Source organism: Gossypium raimondii, chromosome 12 (genome assembly GCF_025698545.1).
Source record: "Gossypium raimondii isolate GPD5lz chromosome 12, ASM2569854v1, whole genome shotgun sequence".
In the NCBI taxonomy this organism is placed as follows: Eukaryota; Viridiplantae; Streptophyta; class Magnoliopsida; order Malvales; family Malvaceae; genus Gossypium; species Gossypium raimondii.
Genome location: NC_068576.1, coordinates 12,449,946 through 12,477,134, shown reverse-complemented (window position 1 = coordinate 12,477,134; position 27,189 = coordinate 12,449,946). Strand labels below are relative to the sequence as shown.

The window sequence follows — 27,189 nt, the reverse complement described above, 5'->3', positions numbered from 1 at the left end:
TAATAGCCCAAACCTAACCCCAACCCAAGGCCCAACGAAATTGGAAGCAAACAGCAAAGGAAAACCCTAGGTGCGCCGTACCTAGGTCCCCTGGCCTTGCTACCACCGCACGTCACCTCCTCTAGCCATCGCTACCACTCGCCTATCGCCAACCATCCATGTGCCTGACACCTGCAAGAAGGAAAGAACACGCAATAGCAATACCAACAAGCAGTAAAAAGACAAAACGAAAAAGGACAAATAATAATAATAATAAATAACCCTAGTTCGGCTATAAAGGCCAAAAAACGATACTATTGTATTCTTCTTCCAGAAATTTAATACAAAAAAAGAAAAGACTTTGATTTCAAGGTGATATTTCGTTTTTTTTACGTTTTAGATCTAGTGTTTTTTTTTAATTTTATTTCTTCTCTATGAAATAAAAAAAGAAGAAGGAAGGCTTACCTGAAACGCCCCACGGCCGCGTTGTTGGAGGTCTCTCCGTCACCGAAATCGGCCCTAAAAGGTGGGGTGAGGGGTCCTTTCTTTCGACTTCTTTGGGCTGAGAAAGCTAGGCTTTCAAATCGCTGAACAAGCCCATTTTTTCGTCGCCACCATAACGACCACCACATAAGGGCGCTACTGCAATGTTGATAGAATGGGAGATTTAGAGTTTGTTTTAGATTTTTTTTGGTTAAGGGGGCTATAAATGAAAGTTAAAAAAAATTGGGTTTAAATAATAAGGCTGAAACGTCCCCGTTTCAATTTGGTCCCCCAAATGCCAAAACGGCGTCGTTTTGGGGGGCGGTTCGACCTGACCCGATTGGCCAGGATCCGCGTGTTTTAGCCTTGAGGGGTTATTTGCGCAAGGAGTCCTTCTGCTTTTGCAGCATAGCGCAATCTGGTCTTCATTGTTTTTATATTTTGACCGCATAAATTTTATACTTGTTTCATTTTGGTCCGTGCAGAAACACTGCGCTTTAGGGTTGGGAATATTGCCCAGTCAGTCCCTATTTCCTTAAGCGCGTCCCATTTCAATCCCGAGCCACTCCTTTTTTATTTATTTATTTGCGATTTAGACCCCAAATTGTTTGATTCAAATTCAATTTCGTCCTTAGCCCACTTATTTTATTTATTTATTTCTTTTTTTTTAAAAGGGCTCTTTTATCTTCATTAATTTCAGGTTTTAATGTTACTCATATTAAACTGTTTCAAGTATTATTTATTCAATTTTTTTCTATATATTATTTATTGTGAACTATATTATATATACATATATCTTTCGATTATATATATATATATATTTCAAAACTGTTTGATATATATATTATTATTATTATTTATTTATTATTTATGTCGAGTTTTCCTAATGTTGTTTATTTAAAACTTTTATTATTTATTTTGAATCGTTCTTAAATCGTTTATTTTAAATTATTATTTACTTTAAATTGTTTTATATATTATCTTGTTTTGTTTTCCTTTGATTATTAATACCGGTTAAAATGATATATATGTTGTGTGCTCATTGTTATTATGTGTACCATAATTTGTTTATTCATATTCTCCTATATTTGTGTATCATTTATTCATAAATCGTTATTTCATGTTATATATTATCATTCCATTTCATTTCATCATTTCGAAAGTCGCCTTCAATTTTTTTTTTCTACCTATCATTCCTCCTACGTATGATTGTTGATATCAATAAACACGTAAGAGTAATCACAGGAAGCAGAATACTAACACTTCTTTTCCTTGGCCAACTCTTCAAAACCGACTGTGCTGGCAGCATACCATCGAGACTACCAAGAGTAGGATGGCACTCATGGAAAATGGGTGGGGCAGGGGAGGGCACTTTTTATTTTATTTTATTTAATATTAATATAAAATTTTTATTTTTATATATTTTTACTAAAATATTTATGTAATTTTATATATTTCTTTAATTTTTTTAGAATTAGGATCAATTTGAGATCATTAATAAGTTTTGAGAGTTAATTTTTTAAAATAATAACTAAATCGATATAAAATGTAAAAGTTGAGAGCTAAATTTATTATTATACTAAACTACCACGTCACTCTCTCATTAGATACTTAACATCACTTAATGGAAATGGACAAAATAATAATCTCGATTAGTTGGGTGACAAATTAAAAAAAATCATAGTTGGATGACAAAAATAAATGAGCTCATAGTTGGGTGGCCAAATTAAAAATAATAATAATTGGTTAATCGAAAAAAAGCAATAGTTGAATGACATGTGGTGCAATTTACCCAATATATTAATTAATAGTATTGACAATTTTATCCTTCACCGTGAAGTTTATAAATTAATTTGATTGTATATACAATTAAATCTTCTTTTCAAAATTTGTATTCATATAATTTACATTTATAATTTCAACCTTGAATAGCCAACATTGACAAAAAAAAATTAATATAAGAAAATTAAATGTTATATATTGGTTGGCAAAAATAGACTTATTAAATAAATACAGTGAATTAAAATATATTCCTCACAATCAGTGATTATATATATATATATATATATAAAAGCACGTAACTTGAATTATGATATATTTAATTTTGTGTTTCCATAAATTATTAAAGAGTAAATCAAAAGGTGTGGAACTAAATTAAATAGAAAATTAATTAAAAATAAAATATTAAGTACACATGATACAATTTAAAACCGTCTACAAGTTAGGGTAATTCGTTGAAATTTTTGACTTGGGTAGTAAGGTAAGATAGAATTTGATGTTATCTCTATTTCCTTTTCTCTGTTGTTGAGAATTTTTTAAAGAATTTTCAGAGATTCTGAATAAACAAAATTCTTTCTACTGTGATTTATTAAAAGTTATCGAGAATATGGAATCGTCGTTATTATTTTATAGTTTACGTGAATGATGATGACGTTAAAAATATTGATGGATCTTGTTTATTTGGATCATTGGCATAATTTTCTTTTGAACAGGCTTCCACCATGTCTTGCCATGGTCGTACAGACAATGATGGTTCCATGTTTACCTCCGAAACACCTCATTTTTTTCAAACTGATTCTTCAGGAAAGAAATCGTGATGGAATACTCGTAAGTATTTCTTCTTTTTCTCCACGTACTCAGTTTCATTCATGAAATTTAATCAATCTCCCACGTCTGTATATCAGGGGATTCCTAGAAAATTTGTGAGAAAATATGGTGTCAAGCCCTGTTAAGGTTGAGGTGCAATATGGCAGGTGGAACTGGTAAAGAGTGATGAAAAGGTGCGGTTGCAAAATGGCTGGCGAGAGAGCATTACTTGCTTGAATTTGGGTCTTTTTTGGTTTTCAGATACGAAGGGAATGATCATTTTCATGTCTTAATTTTTTATCAAAGTGCTTCGGAGATTGAATATCCCCATTCTAGCACTGAAGATGATGGTGATGGTCATATATCGGTTGAGGTTTGTGGTGAAGACTCATGTTCAGCCAGTAGGAAAAACAAAGAGAAACCAGATTTGCCATGCCCACCCCCTCAAAAGAAAATGAGAACTGATTCCAAGTTAGAGAATTCATCTTCACACGTTTTGCCTTGAAGATCCCAGCTCTAGAAAGAGCAAACTTAGTGGCATGCGTTCTTTATTTCAATCTTAGCAGTGTTTTCTTTTTTTCTTTTGATTTTGTTGCTTACTGTGATTTCCGAGTCCAGCTACAACAGACAATGGAGTAATTCCAGCTCGTCAAAGTATGAAAACGAAGGTTTTAAGCTGCTCACAAAAGTTGACAGACGCTGAAAAGGCTCGGGCAATTCAGATAGCCAGTGCTTACGAAAGTAATGAAAATCAAGCTTTCATGGTGTTCATGCGACCATCGTCGGTTCGTCATGGTTTTCAAATGGTAATATATATAAAACTGAGAACCTGAAAAACCTCAAAATCGTCATTTTGATGACCCATAGTTACCAACTATTTACTCTTTGTTTGGACTGAAAACGTTTTGTTGACACAATTTTTTGATAAAACGGGATCGACTTGGATTTTAAAAATGAAAATGAATATGGGAGTCGTCATCAATCCTTTTTGATGAGGTGTGATCGGGCCACTTCGAAAAATGATTATTTTTTATAAACGATTTGATTTTATTAAAACAACGATTTTGGTCCGTGAAATTCAGAAAAATGGGCTCAGGAGTCGGTTACGTACGAGGAAGGATTAGCACTCTCGTAACGCCCAAAATTGGTACCTAATTGATTATTTAATGTTTTAGTGTCGAAGATTGAAAACTTTAAAGAGATTTAAAATACGATCATTTATTGAAATGTTGAAAATTTTCGGGAAAATGGCATATTTCATGTTAATCAAGAAAAAAAATTATATCACGTTTATTGAAATGTTGAAAATTTTCGGGAAAAGGCCATATTTCACGTTAATCAAGAAAAAGAATTATATTTCACCTAATTGATTATTTAATGTCTCGAATTCTCGACACGGAAATAAATGCCAAAAATTTATTCATTTTAAAAGATATTTGATTATCTCGGGTTTAGGAAATAGATCATGTCCCGTGAGTTAAAACATGATCTTTTGTCAATCCCTGAGAATATTTAAAAACTTTCTTTGAAATGATTCGTGTATTTAGATTTATCGAGAAAATCAAAACCCCGTAAGTTAGGGTACGGCTTTATCGAATCAAAATACAAGGTTTTGCTTGTTTTAAAATCATGATTCATGCATCGAATTAATCTAACTCGAAATGGTAGAAATGAAACTCGATGTTAATATGCGTACAAAACAATATTAAATACGATGGTGTAAAAGTAATACGATCAATAGCAACAAAATGAGATAAATAAAAGGACAAAACAATAACATACAAGATAGCAAGCATATAAATAAATAAAACTAAAACATTCTTTTCAAATAATAATGAAAATGTAAACAAAGAAATAAATAAAGAAATTGAATAAGATTATAAAAGTAAAAGATATATATATAAGTATATGTATATAAATATTTATAAAATTGTAAAATAAAAATACATACAAGTATACATATATATTTGTGAAAATAAAATGTGTATAGATATATATAGATATGTATATAAATTATAGAAATATATATAAAATATAAATATGTACATGTATAAATCAAAGATATGTATGTATATATATATAACAAAAACTAAAATTAAAAGGTATAAATGACTAAATAATAACACAAGATAATAGTAACAAATTTATTAATTTAAAAATGGAAATAACCAAAATAACAATCACAAAAAAAGGGATAAATTGAATTTTAAAACAAACTTCGGGGTTTAAAGCTGTAAATAAATAAAAGGAATGGTGCAGGACTGAAAAGAGGCGCTCTTAAAGAATGAGGGACCAACTGGGGAATATTCACAGCCCTCAGACGCAGCGTTTTGGCTTGGACTCCAATGAAACAACCAGAAAATTACACGGCCAAAATGTAAAAGCGATTGAGACCAGATTGCGCCATACTGCAAAAGCAATGGGGCTGAATGTGCAAATAGCCCCTCTGAGCCAAAACGGGCGGATCCTGACTTCATTTGAGTGGGGTTTTCGGGTTTTATGCAAAACGACATCGTTTTGGCCACTAATACTCAGGCCTAAAACAGCGCTGTATCACCCCTTATATAAATAGCAACCATAACAACAAAAATTTAAATCATTCATTTTTTAAAAAAAAAACAGAGAGCTCTCTGTTTTCCCCTCTCTCTCTCGACCCCTCCTTGGCGATCCACGGTCACCATCACTTCAGCAAGTGCTGGCATTGGCCGTCGTCATGAAATCAAGCGTTTATTTCCATTTTAAAGCGCGTTCAAAGGCCAAGCTCTTAGAGTGGGGAACCGAGGGAAAAAGAAAAAAATAAAAAAACTCCGACCCTTCCTTGAGCCCAAATCCGACGATGGCAGAGGAATGCCGATGACGGGGCTATGGGTTGATTTAGGTAAGCCTCCCTTTCCCCTCCTTTACTGCTTCGTATTTAAGAAAGATAAAGCAAAACAACACTCAAAAAATAAAAGAAACTAGGAACCCAGAAATGAAAAAACGAATCACCTTTATTTTTTCTTTTTATTTCTTTTTCTTTGTTCTTTTTTTAAAGAAATTTACTTCTATTTTTCTCAAATATCCGTGTCCAGAAAATAAAATAATTACATTTTTTCAGCATTTATAGCCGATTGTTTCCTACTGTTGCTTGTTGTCTCTTTTATTGTTTTGCAGGCACTCGATGGACGGTGCAAGTGGAGTGATATGAAGGTGGCGACGTGATCGTGGCGGTGGGTCGTGGCTGTTGGTGATGTGACAGACGTGCGGCGGCCAGGAGCTAGGGTTTCAGCTTTTTTGAAACCCTAGTTTGACTTTAGTTTTTGTGTTTGGGTTTGTTGGGCTTAGTCTTTTGGTTTGGGCCCCGGGTTGTAATTGGGTTTTGGGTAGATTTGGGTAGTTTGGTTTTATTTAGGTACTGGACCGGGCAAAATGGGCTGTACAGCTGCCCCTCCATGCTCGTTATCGTGTAACAATAACAGAGCAAAGACTAAGGAAGACCAATTTTGCCCGGTCTCGCCAAGTCTCGACTTCTTTTGATGCTTCTCTTCTTCAAGTAGCCTTATTCCAGTCCACTGTGTCCTATTGCTTCAATCCACTCCACTGCACTTCTTGTAGCTTAATTTTCTTCGTAAAAACTTTAGGAGGACGAGGTTTATGGTTTTAGTCTACTCCACTGCAACGCCAGAGATATAAGACTTGTTGCTTCAACGTACTTCGCTGCGACTTTAGGGAGATAAGGTTCGATATGATAAAATCCGCTATCTACAGTCTGCTCCACTACAACTTTAGGGAGATAAGACTTGCTATGATAGATTTGATCCGACCTACTGCAACTTCAGAGGTATAAGATTCATCGTTATAATCCGCTTCACTGCAATTTCAGGGAGATAAGACTTATATCTTCAACCTGCCCCACTGCAACTTCAGGGGGATAAGGTTTGTTATTTCAGCCTGCTCTACTACAACTTCAGAGAGATAAGGTTTGTGATTTATAGCTTCAGTCTGTTCTACTGCAAATTCATAGAGATAAGATTTGCTATCTTCAGTCTGCTCCACTGCAATTTCAGGGAGATAAGATTTGATGTGATCTACTCTACTGCAACTTCAGAGAGATAAGATCTGTAATTTACAGCTTCAATCTGTTCCATTGCAACTTTAGGGAAATAAGATTCGCTATGTTCAGTTTGCTCCACTACAACTTCAGGGAGATAAGACTTGTTATTTGAACCTGTCCCATTGCAACTTCAGGGGGATAAGGTTTATGGCTTCCATCTGCTCCAGTGCAACTTCAATGAGATAAGATTTGTAACCTGTATTCAATTTGCTCCACTGCAGCTTCAGGGAGATAAGATTGATTTATTTTTAACCCGCTCCACTGCAACTTCAAGGAGGTCAGACTGGTGTCTTTGATCTGCTTTGCTGTCAGTATAGGAAGACAAGATCTGCTATTTTTAGTCTACTCCGCTGCGATTTCAGGGAGGTAAGACTTGATATGATGACTTCAATCCATCCCACTGCAACTTCAAGGGTATGGGTAACTTCATTGATCTGTTCTCTGGGGAACATGACCTGAAGAATCCATTTCATGGACCTATTTATGCCTAGTGTTTAGGATGTCATGATTAGAATGAATGAAATGCTCCTAACTAGATGTGTATGTATGGTATTTATAGAATGTCATGAAAATGATCCCTTTTTAATGCTCAGGTTGTCATCACTCACTGTTCATCAAGGTTCTATCACTGATGTGTTACCACGCCTTCTTGTTTAGCTAGTATCTGTGACAAAAAATCTGAAGAAATAGTCACAACTTATACTATTCTTGCTCAAATGTTTCCAACCCTTAAGTTTGGTTAGTTCTAAACAGTAGTCCTATTTCGGGTCATCGTACTATTTATAAGCTTTCAGAGTAATATGAAGAACTCCTTTAATGAAAGTATTATATGTCCATTAATTGTTATTTCAATGAAAAATGCTTGAAAAAGATTATCAAAATGGACAAGATGAAATTTTGTTGAGAGTAAAGCTCGAGACGAATAGATTAATCAAGATAGAAAATTTTGCTAGAATACAAAAATGATAATAAATTAATCAAGATGATGTATTTGTCAAAATGTGACAATGAATAAAATGAAAGTAGGTGCCCCAGATCTCATAGTATGAGCTTCTTTGCCCCAAACTTCTTGAGGATCCTTTTGAACTTGATAGGTGTCTAGAAGTCCTAAAAAATTTTGTTGATGCCCCGAAATGTAACGTCTCACTTTCTTGCTAATTTAGAGAGGACAAGGCTATCGCATGCCCCACCTTTGATCAAAATTTGAACCGCTCATTTCTAGGTTTTCAATTCAAAACCCCTTTGGTCTCAAGGCGCCCTTTGTGGGTTTTCACCTTGGCCTCTCCTTTTTCTTTTCTTTTTCTTCTTTTCTTTTCTTTTCTTTTCTTTTTTCTTTTCTTTTTTTTTTGTTTGTTTTTTGAACATTCTTTGATTGAATTTTAACCTGTAGGATCAGGTAAATCCTTGCTATCCCTTCTGGTCAAAATCAACGTTTCTTTAGATAATGCCTTCCACATAAGGTCCTTTTCAGTTTGATATCCTCTTTCTCCTAAAGTCTTTTTTGTATGGAGAGGATCTTCTTCGATGCTAGGTCCCCCTCATGGAACTCTCTAAGGCGAACCTTCTTTGGTGAGCTTGCGTCTTTTTCTTTTAGTGCATTTGACCATGACGGATAATTTTGCACATTTCTCTTCAATCGGGATCGAATCCAACATTCAGAAAGAAGGAATCTTGACCTCAATGAGCGAAACTATGATAAGCCAATGTGTTGCCCTGGCGGAGAGTTTTTTTTTGAGCCGTTCATCTTGGGGCGATATGGTGTTAATCTTGAATAGACTGCAAGCTTCTGATATCGTGCTGTTGTTCAATTTCAGTACATTGTCAGATATGCTCCTTTTTGGCATTCCATACTGACATATGGTTTTTCAAAAATTTGCAGACTATCGACTTTGCGACATTGGCATATGAAGCAGCTTCTGCCCACTTAGTGAGGTAATTGATGATCATAAAGATAACCGTCAAAAACCTTAGGCGGGATCGGCCCTATGACATCTGCGCCCCATAGAAAGAAAGGCCATGGCTTCCATTGATTCTTTGTAAGGTAACAAATCAGGAGATAAGCTACAGTCTCAGTTATCTCCAAAGTCCTGAGGTTCCTCTAGACACATATCTTGCTCGAAAGGAGGTTCTGAGTCAATGGTAGTGTCACTCATATCATTGATATCTTGAGACCTGTTATAGGGACGAAGATAGATCCAAAGAATAAAAGAATCTAAGAATATTTATTTGCATAGTATGATTATGAATGAAATGGAAACAATAAAAGAATATTTGCTCAAAGTGAGAAACAAAGATGCATTTTATTGAAATAAAGATATTGGACATAAGACTATCTCACAAAAGGATTCTTATGGCTTCTAGGCTTAGAGCGATAAACGTATTTTGGACATTACTCCGAATTAGCTCTAAAAAGGTTTAGGGATCTCTTCCACAGTCCCATTGTTCAAAACACTCCCAAGTGTGTAAGGGCAAGTGTTTGATAAATTATTTTCCCCGGCCCCCTCTTCGGATGCAACATTAACATTCAAATTCCCCAACATTCCTTCCGGACCTTTGACTTCTTCAAAGAATTCCAACTCTTTATTACCCATTAGGCTTTGCACCAATGCTTTGAATTCAGCGCACTCTTGGATTTCATGGCCTTCTTCAGCGTGGAACTCACAGTAGCTCCTCATCCATTTTAGTCTCTTCCCCAAATCTTGAATGATTAATCCCATGTGTATCATTTGTTTCAAAACCCATTTCAGTGGGGTTTTTACTTCTGCAATATTGGTTTTGGCTTTCTTCCCTCCATTCTCATTTATCGCGTTTACCCCTAGGTCTGAATAGCTGGGTAACGGATTTTTTGCCACATTAGGTCCAGATGGGTCGTCAAATTTTACGATGCCCATCTTGATGAACCTTTCAACTAAATTTTTAAATGTAGTGCAGTTTTCAATTGAGTTTCTTGTTGTTCCCGCGTGGTATTCGCATTGGGCGTTCGCATCATACCATTTCGGAAACGGAGGCTGCATGGGTTCTAAGTAGAATGGAGCTACCACATGCGCATCAAACAGATTCTGATACAACTCTTTATACGTCATTGGGATGGGTGTGAACTAGAGTCTTTCTGTGTTTGGCCTTGAGTTGGATTCTTGCCTTGAGGGGCCTCGATAACTAGCAGCTACTGTCATTAGTTGGCCTATAGTGATCGATTTGGAATACCCTTTATTATATAAGCTCAGGTTGCCTACTTCATTTTCTTTGTTCTTTGGGGTTGATCTTTTGACAGTTTCCCCCGCATCTATCTTCCCACTTCTTATGGCATTTTCAATCATCTCGCCAGACATTACCATATTTGAGAAGCTCATGGTAGCGCTTCCCAACATGTGGTTAATGAATGGGGCTTTCAGAGTGTTGATAAAAAGCATCGTGGTTTCTTTCTCTAAAAGAGGTGGTTGGACTTGTGTTGCTATCTCTCTCCATCTTTGGGCATATTGCCTGAAGCTCTCACTTTGCTTCTTTTCCATGTTCTGCAGTGTAATTCTATTAGGTGCCATGTCTGTCATGTGGCTATATTGCTTTATGAAAGCCTGTGCCAAGTCCTTCCATTAGTGGATATTGACACGGCTCAACTGGTTGTACCATTTGGCAGCAGACCCGATCAGACTATCTTTGAAGCAATGAATTAACAGTTGATCGTTATCAACGTATCCTGTCATTCTTCGACAGAAGATCGTGATGTGAGCTTTAGGACAACTAGTCCCATTATAATTTTCAAATTTTGGAGCCTTGAATTTCGGCAGGAGTACTAGATCTGGGACCAAACTTAGATCCTTGGCGTCAACCCCGCAATGGTAATCAACATTCTCCATTTCTTTGAGTTTTTCTTCCAACCGCCTATACCGATCTTCAAGTTCCTTTGGCAGTTCTAACCTTGCTCTTTCTATTTCTGCCATTTCGTCTAAATCAAGAACTACAGGATTGGCTGGGTCGTTTATTGGATTGGAACCTGAGCCTGTCGAGTAGTTCATTGGTACCGAGTTACCAGCCTGATATCGTTGGGGTCTGTTAGTAGTGGGCGCCCCTTGTAGATGCGCATCGGGTTAGGTTTGGATGCTCATTGGGGTAAAACCTGAGGGATAGACATGGTCTTCATTATCATCCCCTGAATCGGCTACAGGGCTTTTTCCTTTATCATTCCCTCCAGCCAATAGCTGCGCCAATCAACTCATCATAGTTTTTTGGGATTCTAGCATGTCTTATTGGATTTTATCCAATCATTCCTGCATCTGATCTTTCTTCTCCTTTTGCAACTGTTCCAATCTTTCTAACCTCTGATCCATTACTTTTGTTTAGCGACGGGTACCGTAGCGATGTTCAGTTGGTTGACTCTTGTTGGTTTCTAGATTAACTAAAACAACCTCATTTAATTAGGGTCTTCTTGTGAAGTTTAATGCATATGATGCAATGAAATGTAATGCAGATGAATGCAAAAAAGAGACGTTGATTCTTGGTTCAATTCTATTAGAACAACTTTACTAGAAAACAAATCTCTTTACATAAAGTGGATATATATACGGTTTTGCCCTCATAGGCAGAGACATTCGGTCCTCTTCTTCATCCGAGTGTTAAGATAAATCTCACGAACTCTTCAAAAGGGGTGTCTCTTCTATCTCCTTTTTGCTTGATCCCGGCCGCGACTCGTTGCTCACTCATCCTCGTGATACTTGTTGGCTTTTCTTTAAGAAAGTTCGGTGGCTCTCGAATAATCTTTATCATCTTGAATCCTCGGGCAACGAAGCAAAGTCATGTACTCATTCATCAGATTATCACCCTTCCCTCGTTACGTTTTCTCGAACCATACCGTATTATCTCTCGCTTTATCAAGAAACCCATTTTTCATGATAAGCTCTCTATTTAGTAACTGAACGTGAATCAACACCTCTTTTCTATTATGAAAATGCAATGCAGTCATAACCAAAACAAAAGAAAATAGGTTAGTACAAAACAAAAGCAAGCAAGAAAGAAATAAATAGAACACCTATTCGGGTGACCACTAGGGATTTAGAGTGGTTCTACCTAGGGTAGATTCTTAGGGCTCACTAAATGCTGTTTGGCTCTAAAGTAAAGGGTAGCTGAACCAGCAGATTCCTCTATCCTCACCCATTATAGGCTCATATGGACCGAGTTCAGTTCAGGGGAATACATTTCCCTATGGCCATGCGGAGATGAAAATCTCACGAAGACATAGGTACGGATGTATTCCGGAAGCGATTCACTATCCCATGAAAAGGTGAAAACCTCACGAAGGCGTAGTTTCTCACTCCCACTTAAAAGGGTGTGACCAACGGTCATGCAATACAATGTGCAGAAATACATCCAAGCTTAAAATAATACTGCAATTATAAACCGCAGTGATAAATACCGAAATAAAGACGAATGAAATGCAACACAGGGATCGTATCAAGTTTTCAATCTTCGACAAAAAGACAAAAAGTAATCAACACATGGCTTCACTCTCTTATTTTTTGGTCTCCAGCGGAGTCGCTAAGCTGTTGACACCATTTTTTGATAAAACGGGGTCGACTTGGATTTTAAAAATGAAAATGAATATTGGAGTTGCCACCAATCCTTTTTGATGAGGTGTGATCGGGCAACCTCGAAAAATGACTATTTTTTATAAATGATTTGATTTTATTAAAACAATGATTTTGGTCTACAAAATTCAGAAAAATAGGCTCGGGAGTCGGTTACGTACGAGGAATGATTAGCACCCTCGTAACGCCCAAAATTTGTACCTAATTGATTATTTAATGTCTTCATGTCGAAGATTGAAAACTTTAAAGAGATTTAAAATACGATCCCTTGTTGAAATGTTGAAAATTTTTGGGAAAATGGCATATTTCACGTTAATCAATAAAGAGAATTATATCCAGTAAATTAGGACACAATGTCTCGAATTCTCGACACGTGAATAAATGCCAAAAATTTATTCATTTTGAAAGATATTTGATTATCTCGGGTTTAGGAAAGAGATCATGTCCCGTGAGTTAGAACACGATCTTTTGTTAATCCTTGAGAATATTTAAAAATTTTGTTTGAAATGATTCGTGTATTTAGATTTATCGAGAAAATCAAAACCCCGTAAGTTAGGGTACGACTTTATCGAATCAAAATACAAGGTTTTACTTGTTTTAAAATCATGATTCATGCATCGAATTAATCTAACTCGAAGTGGTAGAAATGAAACTTGATCTTAATATGCATACAAAATAATATTGAATACGATGGTGTAAAAGTAGTATGAGCAATAGCAACAAAAATGAGATAAATAAAAGGACAAAACAATAACATACAAGATAACAAGCATATAAATAAATAAAACTAAAACATTCTTTCCAAATAATAATGAAAATGTAAACAAAGAAATAAATAAAGAAATTGAATAAGATTATAAAAAGTAAAAGATATATATATGTATATGTATATAAATATATATAAAATTGTAAAATAAAAATACATACAAGTATACATATATATTTGTGAAAATAAAATGTGTATAGATATATATAGATATGTATATAAATTATAGAAATATATATAAAATATAAATATGTACATGTATAAATCAAAGATATGTATGTATATATATATATAACAAAAACTAAAATTAAAAGGTATAAATGAGTAAATAATAATACAAGATAATGGTAACAAATTTATTAATTTAAAAATGGAAATAACCAAAATAACAATCACAAAAAAAAAGGGATAAATTGAATTTTAAAACAAACTTCGGGTTTTAAATCTGTAAATAAACAAAAGGAATGCTGCAGGACTGAAAAAGGGCTCGCTTAAAGAATGAGGGACCAACTGGGCAATATTCCCAGCCCTCAGACGTAATGTTTCGGCCTGGACTCCAATGAAACAACCAGAAAATTATACGGCCAAAATGTAAAAGCAATTGAGACCAGATTGCGCCATACTGCAAAAGCGGAGAGGCTGAATGTGCAAATAGCCCCTCTGATCCAAAACGCGCTGATCCTTACTTCATTCGAGTTGAGTTTTCGGGTCTTATGCAAAACGGCGTTGTTTTGGCCACTAATACTCAGGCCTAAAACGGCGCCGTATCACCCTTATATAAATAGCAATCATAACAACAAAAATTTAAATCATTCATTTTTTTAAAAAAAGAACAGAGAGCTCTCTGTTTTCCCCTCTCTCTCTCAACCCCTCCTTGGCCAGTCACGGTCACCACCGCAGCTCCGCCGTGGCTGGTGGCCGGCATCGCGGGAAATCGGGCGTTTCAACCCCCCGTTTTAAAGCGCGTTCAAAGGTCAAGCTCCTGGAGTGGAGAACCGAGGGATGAGCCCAAATCTGACGATGGCAGAGGAATGCCAATGACGGGGCTATGGGTTGATTTAGGTAAGCCTCCCTTTCCCCTCCTTTACTACTTCGTATTTAAGAAAGATAAAGCAAAACAACACTCAAAAAATAAAAGAAACGAGGAACCCAGAAAATGAAAAACCGAATCACCTTTGTTTTTTCTTTTTCTTTCTTTTTCTTTGTTCTTTTTTTTAAAAGAAATTTACTTCTATTTGTTCTCAAATATCCATGTCTAGAAAAGAAAATAATTACATTTTCTTCGGCATTTATAGCTGATTGTTTCCTACTGTTGCTTGTTGTCTCTTTTATTGTTTTGTCGGTACTCGATGCGCGGTGCAAGTGGGGTGATATGACGGTGGCGACGTGACCGTGGCAGTGGGTCGTGGCTGCTGGTGATGTGACAGACGTGCGGCGGCCAGGAGCTAGGGTTTTAGCTTTTCTGAAACCCTAGTTTGACTTTAGTTTTTGGGTTTGGGTCTGTTGGGCTTAGTCTTTTGGTTTGGGCCCTGGGTTGTAATTGGGTTTTGGGTAGATTTGGGTAGTTTGGTTTTATTTGGGTACTGGGCCGGGCAAAATGGGATGTACACGTTTCTTTTCCCTTCTTGAATTCCAGGTTATACCATTGGACTTTACTATGAATTATTTGACAATGCACAAATGTATTCTGACCTAATGCAATTCCGCTGGGAAAACTTGGCATGCGACGTTCTATAGGAATACAGAAAGTAAAAATCTTAGTGCACAACTCTATGATGGCTGGCGGACTTTTGTGAAAGATAATCGTATTAACATTGGTGACGTATGTGTCTTTGAGTTAATTAGGCAACCTAAGATCTTAATGAAAGTGCAAATCTACCAGGCTGCCAAAAATGTAAGGAAGGCCCGCAGATCACTGGGTCAGTAGGACCTTTAATGATCAATTTGTTGATATGACAATCTATGGAGATGCTTTGTTTTTTCTTATCATTTCCTTTTCTAACAACTCCTAATACGGTTGCCAGTCAACTTAGAACCAGGAGCTTCGTCAATGATACGGAACCTGATTGTCAGCACAGTCCATGGCCCTCCACCTCCAAAGAATTTGAGGGTCCAGAGGTTGATAACCAAAATAAAAACATTGATTTCCAGTATTCGACAAAAGAACTTGAAGGTCATAAGCTTTACTTTTGAATTTTTTTTGAGTTAAAGTAATGGTTTGCTTCTAAAGCTATTGTCTTAAAAGTTTAGTTTTACTTTTGAACTTATGGGCAAGATGCAACCACTGACACCAACTGAGAAACAAAGAGCTGCTGATTTTGCAAGTTGGTCTTCCTCAAGATTAGGTGAGTGGAGAAGTTGTAGGAGTTACGAAACAGAATCAAGAAATCACAGCAAATTCTTAAGCTAAAAACAATTGTAACTTGTTGAACAAACAAAGAAAATCAGGCTTGAATTGTAACAAGAACATATTGCTCAATAAGAATCAAAACAAGAAGAGAATTTTGATGAATGATTTATAATAATATTATTGAAAACATCTAATTACATATATCAAGTAATCAACTTGACTGAAAGTAAAATAAAAAGTTAAACCTAAACACACCAAATTACACTATCAAAGTCATGAAACTTATAAAACTTTGCTTGCACACTTGGTTAAGCTGATTTATCACATTCATCAACACCAAATTACAACAAATACATTACAAGCTTAGTTCAAATGTAACTAAGTAACAAAACATCAAATAATTAACAAAACAACAGCATGTTCTTTAGCTACAACTTGCATGGCTCGACTTGAATGCCCTGCATGAAAGCCATCTTTTAACACTCCTCCTTGGCTTCCATGCTGCAAACTCCCAATCTAACTCTCAAATTCTCGAACCTTGATACACCAAGAGGCTTTGTCAAGATATCAGCTAATTGGTCTTCAAAAATGCAATGAACCAGTTTGATTTCTTAAGATTGTTCTACTTCTCTAACAAAATGAAACCTAATCTTAAAATGTTTTATTTTGCCATAAAACATTGGATTCTTTACAATTGCAACAGTAGGTTGATTGTCACTTTTGATCTCTGTTGTTTCTCTTTGATGTAAGTTCATATATGCCATGAGCTTTCTTAGCCAAATTGTTTGATTTACAGTTACAGCTGCTGCAACATATTCAGCTTCAGCTGTTGATTGAGCAACAATGGACTACTTTTTTGAACTCCAACAAAAAACAGTTGATCTAAGGGTAAACAGATACCCTAAAGTACTTTTCATATCATTAATTGATCCTACCCAATCACTATAAGAAAAACCAAGGAGCTTCATGCTGTCAACCTTGGTGAACATAACTCCAAAGCTCAGAGTTCCTTTGATGTACCTGAGAACCCTTTTTGCAGCTTGAAAATGGTTCATATTGCAGCTGTGCATGAACTTGGATAGAAGACTGACTGCAAACATTATGTCTGGTCTTGTGGCTGTTAAGTAGAGCAAACATCCCACTAGACTCCTATAGGTTAATTCATTCACTTTCTCGAAATCACCTTGGCTAGACAGCTTTTCTCCAACAGCAATTGAAGTACTAGTTGCTTTGCAATTTTGCATGGAAAATCTATTTAGAATTTTCAAGGTAAATGCCTTTTGACTTATGAAGGTTCCTTTCTGAATCTAAGATACCTCCATGCCAAGGAAATATGACATTTCACCCAAATCAGACATTTTAAACATACTCTTCATTTTGTCTTTGAAATATGTCAGCATAGCATCATTCCCACCAGTCACTAATAAGTTATCCACATACAAGGAGATTATGAGCAATGTTTCATCACCTCCCTTTTTCACATACAGTGTTGGTTCACTAAAGCTTCTCTCAAACCCTAAGCTTGCTAGATAGCTATCAATTCTGTCATACCAGGCCCATGGTGCCTGCTTTAAACCATACAAGGATTTTCTCAACTTAAACACTTTGTTTTCTTCACCAGCAACTTTAAAACCCTATGGTTGTTCAACATATATCTCCTCATCAAGAAAACCTTTGAGGAAGGAAGATTTTACATCAAGTTGATGTATTTTCCACTGCTTTTGAGTAGCTAATGATACTAGGAGTCTGATAGTATCAAGTCTTACCATTGGTGCAAATGTTTCAAAGTAGTCAATGCCATACTTCTGACTGAATCTTTTCACAACTAACCTTGCCTTCAGCTTGTTCAAAGTTCCATCAACATTGTGTTTAGCTTGAAACACTCATTTTATTTCTATGACCTTCCTGTGAGCTGGTCTTGCAACTAGATCCCAAGTTTGATTTTTATGTATCATGCTCATTTCATCAAGCATGGTTTGCCTCCAGCCCTCTTGTGCTTGAGCTTCTTCGAAACTAGTTGGTTCAATAGTAGCTAAATCAGTCCTCTTATATACTTCACTAAGCAGTTTGGTTCCCTTAACTGGTACATGATCAATGTCCAGCTCTTGATCATTTTGATCAACATCAGTTTGCACTATCACTAAGTCTTCAGCAGCACACTCTGGCTCACATTTGCTTCAATTTCAGGATGACATCTCATCAAATACCACATCTCTGCTTATAAAGACTTTGTATGTTGTAGGATCCAAAACTCTATAGCCCTTATTGACACTACTATAGCCTACAAGGATGCTAGGTTGAGCCTTCTTTGCCAATTTGTCCCTTTTAACTGTAGGAACATGTGCATAACATATGCAACCAAAGACTTTTAGGTGAGCCACTGATGGCTTGAACCCAAACTAGGCTTTAGATGGATTTTTTTCAAGCAAGGCTTTAATTGGTAGCCAGTTTTGTAGATGTACTATAATATTCACTACCTCAGCCCAAAAACTTCTAGGCAAACTCCTTTCAAACATCAAGCATCTGGACATATCCATCAGGGTTCGATTCTTTCTCTCACTGACACCATTTTGCTGAGGTGTGTAAGTGTTGGTGAGCTAATGTTCAATCCCTAATTCTTTAAAAAACATTTGAAACATATTTGAGGTGTACTCTGTCCCATTATCTGACCTTAGTGTCCTAAGCTTGCAACCTGATTGAATTCCTGCTGCAGCCTTGAACTTCCAAAACACTAAGGCTACTTTTGACTTGAGCTTTAGAAAGTAAACCCAACAAAATCTTGAATAGTCATCAATGAAGAGAATAAAGTATCTACTGTCATTCAAAGATTCAGTCTTCATAGGGCCACACACATCAGTATGGACTAGTTGTAGTTTTTTAGAGGCCCTCCAGGACTTTTTTGTTGAAAATGGCAGTCTAGCTTGTTTTCCTAGCTGACATACTTCACAAACATCCTGTTTTTCAATAATTTTTATGAAATTTTCAATCAAATCTTCTTCGGACAGCTGAAGCAGTGACCTGTAGTTAACATGGCCCAACCTTCTATGCCACAACTTGGACTCATCTAAGATAGTTGTGTAGGCACTAACAAACCCTTTATTCCAATCAACAACAAAGCTTCTGTTAGTTATGGCTACTGACTTGAACTTGGTTCCACTTAGATCACTGGTCAAACACTCTTTGCGTTTGAACACAATAGAAGATCCTTTTTCAAGTAGTTGAGCAATACTTAGCAGATTTCTATCAATTTCTGGTACAAACGAAACATTGGAAATAAGTTTGGCACCTAAAGGAGTGTCAATTAGTACATCTCCCTTCCCTTCTGATTTGATGTATTGACCATTGCCCACTTTTACTCTTGAATTGAAGGTTTTGTTTATGCTCTTGAAGATAGCAGCATTAGGTGTCATGTGGTTGGTGCAGCCACTGTCAATTAGCCACCATTTTGTGGTTTTTCTTCTATTTACTGAACAAGAGACATCCAACACTTGCTCTTCCTGAACACAACTCTCCTCTGCCACTTGAGCTTCTGTTTTAAGTTGCTGAGGTTGATGTTGTTTTTGTTGGCCTTTATTTTTATAGACCTTCTCAACATGGCCCATTTGTTTACAAACCATGCACTGCACATCAGGTCTGTACCAGCAGTTTGCTTCTAGATGGCTAATCCTTTTACAATGTGAGCAAGGTGGATATCTTCTTCTTACTTCATCTCTTTTAGGCTTTTTTACCAAGTTTTCTTCCTTTTGTAGCTAGAGGAGCTCGAGGTTGGTCTACTATTAGCTTGGAATACACCTTTATGATGCTCCTCCTGTCTGCTAGCTCTTCTTTGCTCCTGAGCATAAAGAACACTAATCAGCTCAGTCAAATAGATACTTGACAGGTCTCTTGAGTCTTCTAAGGAAGATATTTTGGCTTCATATCTTTCAGGTAAGGTTGAAATAACCTTTTCCACTATTCTAGCTTCACTGAATTGGTCCCCAAGTAGTCTGATGTTGTTTACAACAGTTATGATCCTGTCTAAATATTGCTTAACTGTCTCTAACTCCTTCATCTTCAAGTTTTCAAAATCCTTCCTTAAGTTTAAGAGTTTTTGTTGTTTTGTTTTTTCAGTGCCTTGAAACTCTTCTTTAAGCTTGTCCCAAGCCTGCTTTGGAGTCTCACAGGCCATAATCCTTGTGAAAATCAAGTCTGACATACTGTTTTGGATGCAAGACATTGCATTGTACCCCTTGGCTTTGTCATCAGAGTGTTGCCTGATCTGAGCTACCGTGGGGTTAGCTCTTAAGGGTGGTGGTTCAAGATCAGCTTTGACAACCTCCCACAGGTCAAATGCTTGTAGGTAGGTCTTCATTTTCACTACCCAAATGTGGTAGCCTTCACCATTGAACACTGGTGGTGGTGCTAGAGAGAAACCTAATGAAGACATTGTGTTTTTGAGAGTAAAAAAGAGAAAGGTCCTCTAAGAAGTTGGCTCTCGATACCAATTGTAGGAGTTAAGAAACAGAATCATGAAATCACAGCAAAGTCTTACGCTAAAAGCAACTGTAACTTGCTGAACAAACAAAAAAAATCGGGCTTGAATTGTAACAAGAACAGATTGCTCAATAAGAACCAAAACAAGAAGAGAATTTTGATGAATGGTTCATAATAATATTGCTAAAACATCTCATTACATATATCAAGTAATCAGCTTGACTGAAATTAAAAAAAAAAAGTTACCTAAACACACCTAACTCTACTATCAAAGTCATGAAACTTATAAAACTTTGCTTGCACACTTGATTAAGCTGATTTATCATATCCATCAGCACCAAATTACAACAAATACATTACAAACTTAGTTCAAATGTAACTAAGTAACAAAACATCAAATAATCAACAAAACAACAGCATTTTCTTCAGCTGCAACTTGCATGGCTCGACTTGAATGGCCTGCAAAAAAGCCATCTTTTAACAGAAGTCAAATACATTAGCTTCCTTGGATATCAATTAATATTTTATAAGAGTGCTCCCTTGTAAATTGAGATGCTCATGTCATTTTTTCTTTTTGTAATTACATCTCAGAGAAGTGTGAAAACTGAGGCTCAATTGTATGCAACGGCTGACAGCCATTGAAAAGGCTCACGCTAATCATATAGCTAGTGCTTATAAAAGTAATGATAAACCAGCTTTTATGGTAGTCATGCGACTATCATACATTTGCAATACATACAAAATTGTAACTTTTAAAACTAGAACCTGGGTATTGCTATTCTCTAAATCATCATTTTGCTGACTCCAAGTAGCTTAAAATAAAAAACTTACGCAGTCTGTTCTTTGGTTTCTATTCTCTTCTTGAATTCCAGTTTATACCATCGACCTTTACTAGGAAAAATTTGACAATGCACAGGTGTAATCTGGCCTTATGCAATTCCACTGGGAGAACTTGGCATGCCAAGTTGTTGGGGTTTTGACAGCAACAAAAGAAGAGAACAAGATATTGAACAAAGCAGGAAGAAACAAAGAACAATTTACTTGCTCACAAACGTGCAGCAAGGAAGCATTCAACTTACTCAAAACTGATCTGCTTACTCCTTCAATATGAAAACAAAACATTTATAGTCAAAATACATCACCAAATATTCAACTAACCCCACTAATCAGCATTGGGGATATTAAAACATTGCTTGTACACATGGGTTAAGTTGACTTATCAGCTCAATCATCACCTAAACCCATCAAAACATCAACAACTAAGTTCATTTTCAACCAAACTAAATTACATTGCAACTAAAACAGAAAATATGTTACTGCAGCATGTACAATTGCAGCAGCATGCATACAAGCTGTATGCACTCAACAAAATCATCATAACAGTAGGCACTTTAACAAAAACATAACAGCAACATGGTTGGCCATTTTTCAACACAAGTACTATAGCAATCCAAAAAATAAAGATAGGAACGCATACCTCTATGGTGGCTGGCGGGAATTTGTGGAAGATAATCATCTTAATGTCGGTGATGTCTGTGTTTTTGAGCTAATTAAACTTCCTGAAATCTTAATGAAAGTTGTCATCAATCTGCTTGTCGAAAATACAAGCAAAGCTTGCGATTCACTAGGTAAGTAGAACTTATTATACATCATTGATTCAATAATCAATTTGTTTATATGACAATCTATGGAGATGTTTTGTTGCTTCTTATCATTGTAATAGCTTTCGGGAGCATAGACAGTCGAGTTAATACCAGGAGCTTGGTCAGTGATGCTGAACCTACTTGTCAACAAAGTCTATGTCCCTCCAGCTCCGGTGAATCTAAAGACCTAACAGACTCGTACATCGAAACCTTGGATGACTCACCACTAGACCAGGAAACAAAGAAGTTGACACCCCGGAGTATTCAGCCTTGTAACATGACTTGAACCAGCCCAAGTGGAAACATAACAGAAGGACTCAAATATTTAACAGAATAACTTGGAGGTGATCTTCTTTTTGATTGAAAAGTTTTTTTGAGTTTGATAAATGTAATGCTATGCTTCCCAAGCTATTGTTTTGACCATTTCAATCTTAACAGGTGAACTCAAATATTCTGCAGAAGATGATAGTGGAAGGACGTCAGGTGCTCAGAGATGTCTGAAACCTGACCCTGTATACCAGAAACAAAGAGCTTGTATAGGAGGTGGTGCTTTTAGAACTTCAAATTCCTCTTTCAGTGTTGTGATACACCCATCATATGTTGGTTCTTGTAGTGCTCTGGTGAGATTTCTGTTGAATCATCTCTTCATTCCATTTATATAATTCAAGTCTAGAAATGAAACTATCTTCATTATCGGCACAGCATATACCAAAGGAATTTGGCAAAAGATATTTGAAGAACAGCGGAGAAATGATGCTGAGAATTGAAGATGGGAAAACTTGGACTGTTGAGTACGAAAGAAGAGCAAGGAATAAAGGTAGAAAAGCAGAGTTTAAGAGTAACAGTTGGGGACAATTTACGATAGACAATGAATTGGAGGTGGGAGACGTTTGTGTGTTTGAGCTGATCAATGAAAATGGAAACTTGTTGGAAGTTGCCTTTCGCAAGCTTTACTCATCGAAATTAATTAACTACTGAAAAAACACAAGTCATAGTATTTAATCTAAATTGAAACTGTTTGATTATCTTTAAGTAATTACTTAAATGGAACTTTGTATCATTCTTGTATTTATTTGAGGATGGAGAATACATTCAGGTTAATTCAAATATTATAGTAGATCCATCAATCAAATCTATTTTGCAATGGATAAAGAGTTTTTGGTTTAACGATAAGCTTGTGTTAGTAGCCATCTATATTAACTTTGCACCATGCAGCCGGGGGCGTGTACCATCGAGGCACCTTCATATTATTCACATTGCATTCGGACAAAAGATGTATATTGTCTTTAATACTTTTTGCCCAGCACCATAATCGAGAAAGAATGGTTTCCCAGAAACTTCTTTCCTTCTTTTCTAAAGCTTCCAGGCTAGGACCGCGAACCAAGAACTCCATTGAAGTAGAGTTCAAACCTACTATCAATTTTTCCCACGAACTAGTCTTGCAAATGCAAGGAGAAGAAGTTGCCAATTGCCCTTTTGGGTATAATCCTTACCTACACCTCTAGCCATATCACAGTCTCGAATGGCATGAACTACAGTTTCCATGCAATAACCACAAACTCGACATGAAGCATAATCCATCATCCCACTTCTACTTCTTTCCTCATTAGTCAAGAGTCTACTCTTGGCAAATACGTAGAAAGGATATATAATTGCTAAGTCTTGGTTTACCAACACGTGGCAACATTTCACTATTTTTTTGTTCTCTTAAGGCTCGAGCTTTACAGCATTAAAAGTGTTGTATATTTGCCTCTTTCTTCATTATGACACAACTTCAAAACAGGTGTCACAAGGGATGTTGCAAAAATGTCAGACTCTTCACTACTCCCCATAGGCCATTTTGATATTATTTTGTTGGGACTATTGTTGATATTCAATAATTTTGGGCTTCAATTTAGCCTAGTTAAATAACAATAAACTCGATTCACTAAAGGAAAATAACCCATATGCGCAACAGGTCGGCCACTAAGGCCCTCGAGGGACTCGCCCTTGCAAAGCGCACATAACCTCTCTTTCGCACAAGAGGACTAATGCTCTTCTAAGCAACCTCCTTCATCATATTCATGAAAGCTTCTATATTCTCTCCATTTAACTCAATCAAAAAAGCACAAAAATGCATGAAGAATCTAACAACTCTAAAAATTCGAAGGACCCAGACAACAAAACGATAGATCTGAGCACCTGCCTAATCAACACAAGGAAGGAAGCAAATGTTTATAAATAGACATGAGATTAATGGAGCCAGATATGTGAATCCCCTGCCGAATCCCATCTTATCCGATTTCATTCTTTATGTCAGTTCTGACTTTAAGCATCAGAGGATGCTTCGGAGGTCCAACTCTGGTGCCCTTCGACGCTTTCCTTTCTTTTTGCAAACTCATTCAACCCGTCTACAAACCATAAAAGCAACATCAACACTTAAAAATAAGAATTATAATTTCATATGAATTTATATAATACATAAAAGAACAAATTTTATATTTAATTACTTTGTATTCAAATTATTATGCTTCCATTAACCAAAATTGAAAAACATATTACTTTAATTTTAAATAGATTTTTAATTAATATTTCATATATAAAATTATATAATTAACACATCTATATAATCAAATGTAATATATGATAAATGCTTGCTATTATGGTTTATTTATTAACTTTTAAGAAAAGAAAAAAATGAAAATTAAATAGGAAAAGTTTAGTTTACAATATATATAATTTTATAATTTCTACAAATATTTTAATAATGATTAAGAATTTTTCATTAACACTATATTTGATTTACTAAAATAAATGATGTATTTTTATTATTTTTTTATAAATTTTATTAATTATTCTATGAGATAATGGCATATTTACCCTGTACTTTAGCAAAACTTTCAATGTGGTACCTGAAGTTTTTAAATGTTTAATGTGCCTAACCACCGCCAAAAGTGTGAACATTTGACTAGAAAATATCACACCAAAAATATATTAAGTTAAGTCAATGGTGTCCACAAGTATACGGGTCAAATTGTAATATAGATGTGTACAACAGAACACAGGGAAGTATTCTGAGAATCGTATCAAAAGGAGGACGAATTAAATTAGAAATCTACTTCTACAATAACAAGTCTAAATAGTAATAATTAAAAATTATATTACGATAAACAATAAAATAGATAGCGAGTATAAACTAATTTAAACTGAATTAAATAAACAGAAAATAAACAAACTACTAAATCAGAATAACAAGTATAAGATTAACTCCTTTCAATGGTTGCAATTAACTTTAGAATTCAGGTTTAAATGGAAATAGCTATTAATTAACTAGTATTACCTCCCGGCCTCTACTAATTAACTAGTCGATAGGTACTCTCTTATCTCTTGGCCTCACTTTCCCCATCGGGATAAATTATGATTTACTTGGCAAACTAATCTCCCGACCTCGTTTAACCTAAATTACTTTCTAAGGTCGTGAATCCTAGGGTTCAGGCACACATAATTTAAAACTAGTTAATTCCTATCAAGAAACCCTAATTCCTCTGTTAACTACTCCCACAGCCACTCGTTAATCTCCCTAGAGACTTAGCCTCTCATGGATCTATATGTCATAACTCTTAGATTTAATTTAAACATGTAAAAGAACACAAATAAATTGAAGTAAGAGAAAGGGTAAGAAATTGCTCATTTGATTGAATTGAATGTGCTTGGAGTTGTGTAATCTCTTGACAGCTAACTAATCTTGATGTTTGCAAAAGAACAATGAAATTGTTAGATCTGGTACCCTAAGCGTAGTATATTCGTTTGTAAACCTGTAATTTTTTTTGAATAGGTTGATTAATAAAATAAATTCATTAATTACAATTAATATAATTTGTATTATTGTCCTCAAATGGTTTTTGCACGCAAAGCAAAATGGAAGCAAATGTTGCTCATTGGTTGCCTAATGTTTAACTAATACTAAGCAGTATTACGTGGTCAAATCGTAATACAAAAAGACAACTTATATTATTAGACGAACCTAAGCATGTCCTTAGTCTAATCGAAAATGAGCAAACCGATTGGAAGACTAATATGTCATCTATCAAGTCTAATTGAAGAGATGCACTGTCTTGGACATAGGAGTGGATGACTCCCAGAAGATAGAGACATAGATGTGATTGACTGGACTGAAAGTACATCGAACATGACCCAAGCGGAATAGATCCTGAATTTATTTATGGATTTATTAATTTGTGACGTTCATATTGTGGCATACCTAAATCCTGAGTGGATGACGGACTATGTATGCGTGACTCGTACACTTTGATGTAAGTAAAAGTATGAGTTCGAATAGATAAGGAACCGAAAGCTGGTGCGTTAGGTGTACGACTTCTGCAGTATATAGCATCATTCACAATAGCAGAATTCATAGCCCAAGACTTGGGTAAATGATATCCTCTCATTGGCATTACATGGTTGACGAAAAGTAAATATTGTCATGGGTCTTTCGTCTTTGTGATGAATGACTTAATTACTATTTGATAGTAATTGACTTTTCACGAAGGAAGATGTAATGATTACCATGAGATAAAATAAGATCATATTGGGAGAACGAATTTTATCACAAAGAGATCAATGATATCCTATGAAGGTAAAACACTTATGACAAGGTCATTGGACGAGCACTGAGCAGTTGCTTTCGTAATGGTATGTCATTGGGGAGAGTTTAGTCACCTTACCATAGTTGAATGACTTCATGACTAAGTAAGTTTATAATTAATAGAAAAAACCGAAACTTATTTATAAACCATTTGAGTCATAATCACATACATCCAATCGGTCCCTCCTCTAGCTCGTTGAAACTAGAAATGAATTGTGAGTTTGAATAGAAATGAACAGAATGAATAGGAAAAGAGAAATGAAAACATTCAGGAATGATATCGTCTTTTCCAAAATGGAAAAATGGAATCATTTGGAAATTAATGTAGGTTTTCAAAAATGGAAATGGAAATTATCCATTTGTAATTCTATATGGATTACTTAAAAATGATCGGAAGAATGAGTTAATGTTTTTGAGCTGTTTTGAAGCCCAAAAATGAAAATAAACCATTCGGTCACAATAAACATGTTGAGTTATGAGATATTGAACATATTTTCTCAAAATTTTACCAGGGGTAAAATCGTCAAAAATTTTACAAGGGGTAAAATTGTCAAAATTTTAGCAGGGATAAAATAGGGATGAGAAAATTTTTAATATAGAATATTAAAGTTTA

At 35.6% G+C, this 27,189-nt stretch overlaps 1 protein-coding gene and 2 long non-coding RNA genes across 4 annotated transcripts in view; 2 read left to right on the top strand and 1 right to left on the bottom strand.

Annotated features, from left to right (window-relative positions):
* Positions 1-27,189, top strand: part of LOC105763320 (B3 domain-containing transcription factor VRN1) — a 50,509-nt gene that overhangs the window by 11,014 nt on the left and 12,306 nt on the right. The gene's annotated exons all lie outside the window — the stretch shown is intronic.
* On the bottom strand, positions 20,465-21,641 carry LOC128035291 (uncharacterized). Its single transcript, XR_008191651.1, has 2 exons — positions 21,141-21,641; positions 20,465-20,768 (listed from the first exon to the last, which is right to left on the bottom strand). It is a non-coding gene; the product is annotated as an uncharacterized LOC128035291 (long non-coding RNA).
* On the top strand, positions 21,645-22,868 carry LOC128035292 (uncharacterized). 2 transcript variants are annotated; one of them, XR_008191653.1, is made up of 4 exons: positions 21,649-21,937; positions 22,033-22,296; positions 22,391-22,572; positions 22,655-22,857. It is a non-coding gene; the product is annotated as an uncharacterized LOC128035292 (long non-coding RNA). The 2 variants fall into 2 exon arrangements; XR_008191652.1 differs by having other exon boundaries at positions 21,645-22,296; positions 22,655-22,868.